General features: G+C 44.5%; 1 protein-coding gene across 2 annotated transcripts in view; it reads left to right on the top strand.

Annotated features, from left to right (window-relative positions):
• Positions 1-1,338: 1,338 nt before the first annotated feature.
• The window catches only part of GABRP (gamma-aminobutyric acid type A receptor subunit pi), a 32,215-nt gene continuing 26,592 nt past the window's right edge, over positions 1,339-6,961 (top strand). The window contains exons 1-2 of one of the 2 annotated variants that reach the window (XM_053380692.1): positions 1,339-1,378; positions 1,481-1,570. The gene's annotated coding sequence lies outside the window, so the exon portion shown is untranslated. Of the gene's footprint in view, positions 1,571-6,961 lie in introns of both variants that reach the window. The other variant, XM_053380693.1, reaches the window with a different exon arrangement.

Raw genomic sequence — 6,961 nt, 5'->3', positions numbered from 1 at the left:
CTGGCTCCGCTGGTGCCTTCACACCACACCAGCTTCCTCGCCACCTCTCCCTTCCAGTAGGCAATAGTGGCCTGCCTGCTGGAGAGTGGTGGATGGAGATGAAACTGCACCTGAGACATCAGGTTCCTCTTAGGTTGTGCTGTGCTTGTGGCAGCCAAGGGTCACCACCAGGTGGAGGAGGGAAGGGGAGAAGGATGGATGAGGAAGAGAGCATGAATGAAGCAAGCAGAGGGAGGGTTGAAAACTGCTTGTCAGCTGGCTGGATGCAAACCTCTAATACCAAATGAAAGTGAATGGTCTCATGGGATGTGACAGTACAGTACAGATGAGAGGCAGATTTCTATGATATCTTTGATATTATAATTAATAAAAATAATAATAAAATGTGTAAGCAACAAATAATACCGTGGTAGGCATTCAATAATAAGCTTATATTCATAAAACAAAGACGCTGTACGCACCATAAATCGGTAGGTCAGCTCAATACATTAAACATAGCTGAATTGTGGGTGATTGTGTTATATAGGAATGGTAAGTCGTGGTTTTTTTTAAAAGCAAGTCATTCTTTCATTAGAAATTGTACATTTAATGTAAACCCCACTCCAAAAGAGAGTGTGCTGTAGTGATGCAATTGCTATAGGTTGTGATTTTTAAAGTGTTTATAAAATTAAATAAATTATTTTGAGAGGCAACTTATTAATTGATTAATTGATTGCACTTATGCCCTGGCATCCAGGTTATGAAACAATAAAATTCAGCTTGTTGAAGCCAGTTAAGTGAGGATGAATGCACAAAAAAGAAAGAATTAAAATCATTAACGAGGAGGCATAAATATTTATTTGGGACAAAAGACTGCATTTATATCTTTTTTCACTTAAGTCCCTTATTCTCTGGGGCCTGCATTATGGTGGGAGCCATGTTGTTTTGATTAATCAGCCACATCTTTTATTACATCTCTACCAGTTTTTCATATATATATATATGAGAGAAGGGCCATTTCCATGCCTTGGAATGGAACTTACATCTGTGTGCATGCAGTAAGTACAGTTTGTGATGATCTAACTGTGGAAAAATGGTCTCACTGAAAATGCTGGAACATAAATGATGGCATGGGTTGGGTTGGGACAACGGCTGAGGGGGACAGGCCATGCAAATCGCGTTACAGGTAAAGTTCTGGGAAAGCCCACGGAGGATTTACCTGCAGTTTGTGTCCCTGGGAGGAGAGGGGATTTCTACCTGCAGAGGTCAGCTGAGAAAGCACGTTCGCTTGACTGAGTGAAAAATCGCAGCTCCAGAAGACGCCCAGCATGATTGATCTCAGGCAGCATTGACTGAAGTGGATTATTAGTTGCAGCTGAATGAATGTTGACTCCTGACGGTGAGTCTCTCAGACTTTCATTGAGGGAACTCGGCTTGTGTAACACCTTGACAAGTGGATCGACTTATATAGCTTCTAACTTTCACTTATTTGCATGCACAGGCTTCAACTGTTAGTGTCTGCCGCTTTGGTTCCGTGCCAACAAAACCGGGAGCCAGCACTGGTCATTTTGTGACGAATAATATACTAAATGTAAGTAAATGCTGACAATCCTTTTTCCTCCTCCTTCTTATCTTTTCTTTGGTGGTTTAATAGAGGCATACCGTTTTTGCGGGGTTGGGGCTGGGGCAGGGAGCGAGTTATACCATGGAAAACAGCTTAATGCCCATTTCTTGAAGGGCCTTCCATGGGCACAATGTTCTGAATTAATTTTTTACTAAAGTGTGCCGTAGTTCCTTCTTCTTGTTAGCTGAATGGGAGGTGTGCAGCTGGGATCATGGAAGGTACACAGGGCAGGGAAATCCAATGTGGTGATGGAGGTAAGGTTAATGTTGTCTTCAGATGTTTTGGCACTGAGATCTGATTCAGTTCCTGGTGTCTAATGCTGGCCCAATGAGGAATCTTTGTCAACTATGCCTTGATTCAAGATGAGATCACATTTTTATTATTACAGATTCATCATGGCTAGAGATGGATAGGTTGGTATTTTTCATGATGGTTCTCTTATCTGGGCATTATTTTTCACTGCCACAGATCCCCTGCTTTGCAGAAGATGTGAGGTAAAGGGCACACCAAAGAGAGATGACCAGAGTTCAGTTGGCATTTGACTCATGCCAAAGCTGCTTGGTTAAGGCAGAGGTAGGCAACTTAAGGCCCGGGGGCCGGATGCGGCCCAATGGCCTTCTCAATCCGGCCCGTGGACGGTCCGGGAATCAGCCTGTTTTTACATGAGTGGAATGTGTCCTTTTATTTAAAATGCATCTCTTTTTTTAAAAAAATTATGCTTTTTATTAGAAAGTCAGCAGTTTGAATCCCCACGACGGAGTGAGCTCCCGTTGCTCGGTCCCTGCTCCTGCCAACCTAGCAGTTCGAAAGCACATCAAAGTGCAAGTAGATAAATAGGTACCTCTCTGGCGGGAAGGTAAACGTCGTTTCGGTGCGCTGCTCTGGTTCACCAGAAGCGGCTTAGTCATGCTGGCCACATGGCCCGGAAGCTGTATGCCGGCTCCCTCGGCCAGTAAAGCGAGATGAGAGCCACAACCCCGGAGTCAGTCACGACTGGACCTAATAGTCAGGGGTCCCTTTACCTTTACAATGATGTCCAGCAGACTTATTTCACAGTAGTAGTTTGGATTTGATATCCCGCTTTATCACTACCCGAAGGAGTCTCAAAGCGGCTAACATTCTCCTTTCCCTTCCTCCCCCACAACAAACACTCTGTGAGGTGAGTGGGGCTGAGAGACTTCAGAGAAGTGTGAGTAGCCCAAGGTCACCCAGCAGCTGCATGTGGAGGAGCGGAGACGCGAACCCAGTTCACCAGATTACGAGTCTACCGCTCTTAACCACTGCACCACACTGGCTCTCCACATTTCACAGGGCATCTCCACATAGGTGTATTGATGACAATGAAACTCAGTGTAGTTTCTCAAAGCTAAACATTTTATTTTCTTTAAAGAAAAGAAAGCGCTTGATATTTTCCCAGAAATCTCTGAGTGGTGTACACCACGTACAATATAAAAGCAATATACGTGAAGAGAAAAATGCAGCCTAAAATCAGGTGGTCTTTCAGGTAGAACAGGGGATATGCAGCTCAGCTTTATAGAATCCCGCAGAACAAGTTCCACGGGGTGGAGAAGAAATCTTATTCAGTCTCTCCACCAAGTGGGAACAAAGCCAATGTAACATCACGCTCCTGGCCGCCAACTCTGGCTGGCTCAGAAGTATACCACGACTGTTGGTTCCGAAAGCGACTGATTGAGAGCTCCTAAAGAATCCGGAGGGTCACACCTTGGTGGAGATTGTCCACTGGAATGGGCACAGCAGTTTCTGTTCCAGATGTGGGACCTGAATCTATACTGACGTGGGTCCAGGTGGTCAGCTTCCCCTTCAAATGCACATCCCAAATTTGCCAGTATGCAGTTGATTCCCACCCACGAAATAACAGCAATCTGGAAGCAGCCTTAGAATTCAATCCAGTGGCCGCTAGAATGGAGTTCCAGGGCCTTGGGATATATTGGGTGTCCAGTGTTGGAGAAGGAGATCTGATGTCAGATTCTTCCATCGTGAACCCCAAGTTGGCATAGATAGGATTCCCAGACAATAGGTAGGCAAACTAAGGCCCGGGGGCCGGATCTGGTCCAATCGCCTTCCAAAACCGGGCCACATACGGTCCGGGAATCAGCGTGTTTTTACATGAGTAGAATGTGTGCTTTTATTTAAAATGCATCTCTGGGTTATTTGTGGGGCATAGGAATTCATTCATTCCCCCCCCAAAAAAATATAGTCCAGCCCCCCACAAGGTCTGAGGGACAGTGGACTGGCCCCCCTGCTGAAAAAGTTTGCTGACCCCTGATCGAGATGCAGTGGTACCTTGGGTTACATATGCTTCAGGTTACAGACTCCACTAACCCAGAAATAGTACCTCGGGTTAAGAACTTTGCTTCAGGATGAGAACAGAAATTGTGCTCTGGTGGAGCGGCAGCAGGAGGCCCCATTAGCTAAAGTGGTGCTTCAGGTTAAGAACAGTTTCAGGTTAAGAACGTACCTCCGGAATGAATTAAGTACTTAACCCGAGGTACCACTGTACTGCTTAGCTTCAGTCCATGTCTTTACTGAAAAGAAACCTGCTTGATGTCGGTGTCATCCTACGTGAACTTAAAACACGTTCAATATGCTCTCAATGACTTTGCAAGGACAGGGGTTGTTAAGTTGTGGGTGAACATATCAGACGACACAGCGATTCTTCAAACAGCTCTTGTTTATTCACAGGCCAGAACAGAACTGAACTGAAGGGTTCAGCCAGCCTGCTTATATAGAGCTCCACTAGAACGCAACAGTAACCACTTTCTGTAACTGTCCAATCACTGAACGTCACTTATTTGCATATGTGGACCTGAGTGAAAACTATCTACAGTATTCCCCCTGCTGGCCCAGGGTGAGAACTTCAGTACATAACAGGGGTGTCTTTCAGGCGAGCGTGTCTATCATTAAACATCTTCTTATGGAAGAAGTCTTGAGCTTCTAAGGAACTCCAGAGCTCCCTAGCACATATTGTGAGCACCACTGAGAGTGTTTCAACTGAGCGAATGCCGTTCCATTGTTTGGCTTTGGTGAGCAATAATAGTGGGCAGCACAGAATGGTGGCATTAGATGAAAGCTAACTGCCCCACCCCCACCCCCGCCAGTTCATGCTTTGGTGAGCACAGCCCTTGTGTAACTTCAGGCTTTGAAGCCAGTGGCATGCCCACTCCCAGGAAAGTCAGCGAAAGCACTTCAAAATATAGCACATTCCCACTTCTGTTCCAAACAACCATACCCATAAGAATGAAGCAATGCAGTATGGCGACACCAGTACTTGCTTCCAAGTATTGAACAAGTATTATAAGCCTATTTAGTGAGACATATAGTGGTACCTCAGGTTAAGTACTTAATTCGTTCCGGTGGTCCGTACTTAACCTGAAACTGTTCTTAACCTGAAGCACCACTTTAGCTAATGGGGCCTCCTGTTGTTGCCGCTCCACCAGAGCACAATTTCTGTTCTCATCCTGAAGCAAAGTTCTTAACCCGAGGTACTATTTCTGGGTTAGTGGAGTCTGTAACCTGAAGCGTATGTAACCTGAAGCGTATGTAACCTGAGGTACCACTGTATTATGTTCCTCTGTTTGGACAGGTGTTACATCCGTTCAGGAGAAGAATAGGCGAAGGCGTGGGTAGGCAAACTTAAGGCCCGGGGGATCTGGCCCAATCACCTTCTAAATCTGGCCTGTGGACGGTCCGGGAATCAGCGTGTTTTTACATGAGTAGAATGTGTGCTTTTATTTCAAATGCATCTCTGGGTTATTTGTGGGGCATAGGAATTCGTTCAACCCCCCCCCAAAAAAAATATAGTCCGGCCCCCCGCAAGGTCTGAGGGACAGTGGACTGGCCCCCTGCTGAAAAAGTTTGCTGACCCCTGGGCTAAGGAGTCAACCCTACACAAATCGAGACTGAGTGGATGGCATTATTTTTACAACTCCTTCCGGCAACTCCTGCAGCCAGGCTAGTGCCAAATGTATTGCTCTGCTTTCCTTTGGACCACGAGGTTGGGGGGGATGTCATCTGGGCAGCTCAGGATCTCCATACACACTGCCAAGGCTTGCGCCCCAGGGAGCTACTAGCACAGTGTTTTGACATCACCCCTGGAGGTGCCCTCCATTGCCTCTCAAGACGGATAGATGCCAACAGCATCCATTCCATACATGTAAAGCACTCTTATATCTCTTTAATAGTCATGGTCAGTCAGTCAGTTTTATTGCAATATCACTTTAATAGTCATGGTCAGTCAGTCAGTTTTATTGCACATAGCCAAAGGCTGCCGCAATGCACACAGAATCATTCAACAATTAAAAGAAAATATACTGAATTGATACAAAAGACTTAAAACATTTATATTATCAAAACATTACGTACTCTAAACAGAGCTATAAAAGTACAGTGGTACCTCTAGTTACATACACTTCAGGTTACACACTCTGCTAACCCAGAAATAGTGCTTCCAGTTAAGAACTTTGCTTCAGGATAAGAACAGAAATCGTGCTCCAGCAGCGTAGCGGCAGCAGGAGGCCCCATTGGCTAAAGTGGTGCTTCAGGTTAAGAACAGTTTCAGGTTAAGAACGGACCTCCGGAACGAATTAAGTACTTAACCAGAGGTACCACTGCACCCCAATATACAAATCAAGACATTAAACAATAAAATTCATAAGCTAAAATCATCACATGGCCACTAATATATCAAAAAACAATGCCAATTAATACAGTGTGCAATTATGCTCGGAGTTTGCTGACGAAGCTAGAACATAGCCTGATATAGATAGGGTCAAATAAATTCATCTCCTTTACAGCTGGTGGCTACCTTGGCTATATAATTTGCTCTAGTTTTCCTAGCGGCAGTTGCAAAGAGTGCCACATGCCAGGTCACATACTTATCTGTGTCTGCGAGGAGATATACAATCATGGTTAATAGTCATGGCTTTCCCCAAAGAATTCATTTTTAAAAAAATATTTTTTATTAACAAACCAATCAAATCACATTAATTCCAAATTACAGAGCCAAATTTTAAATTTTTGTTGGGGGTACCCATGTTTCGAGCTCTGAAAGCGATCCAGTCATCTTATTGCTGCTGCTTTGATGTTCACAGTTCTGTCCAAATAATGTTCACAATTCTATCCATTCCTTCTTTGCTGTTTTCCTCATCTCTTCTTGTTGTTTTCGTATATTTTTCCTTTCTTTACTTTGTGACCTATGATAGTCTCCACAAGCGAGTTGAAAACAAGCATTTTTATAATCCTGTGTGGGTTTTCCCATTCATCCAAGAGTCTTATTCAGATGGCAGACGCATTTCATCACTTCCATAAAAACAATCTTAGTGTCTGCTCATTAATCTT

This window comes from Podarcis raffonei, chromosome 3 (assembly GCF_027172205.1).
Source record: "Podarcis raffonei isolate rPodRaf1 chromosome 3, rPodRaf1.pri, whole genome shotgun sequence".
NCBI lineage: Eukaryota > Metazoa > Chordata > Lepidosauria > Squamata > Lacertidae > Podarcis > Podarcis raffonei.
This window is presented reverse-complemented; position numbering and strand designations above follow the sequence as displayed.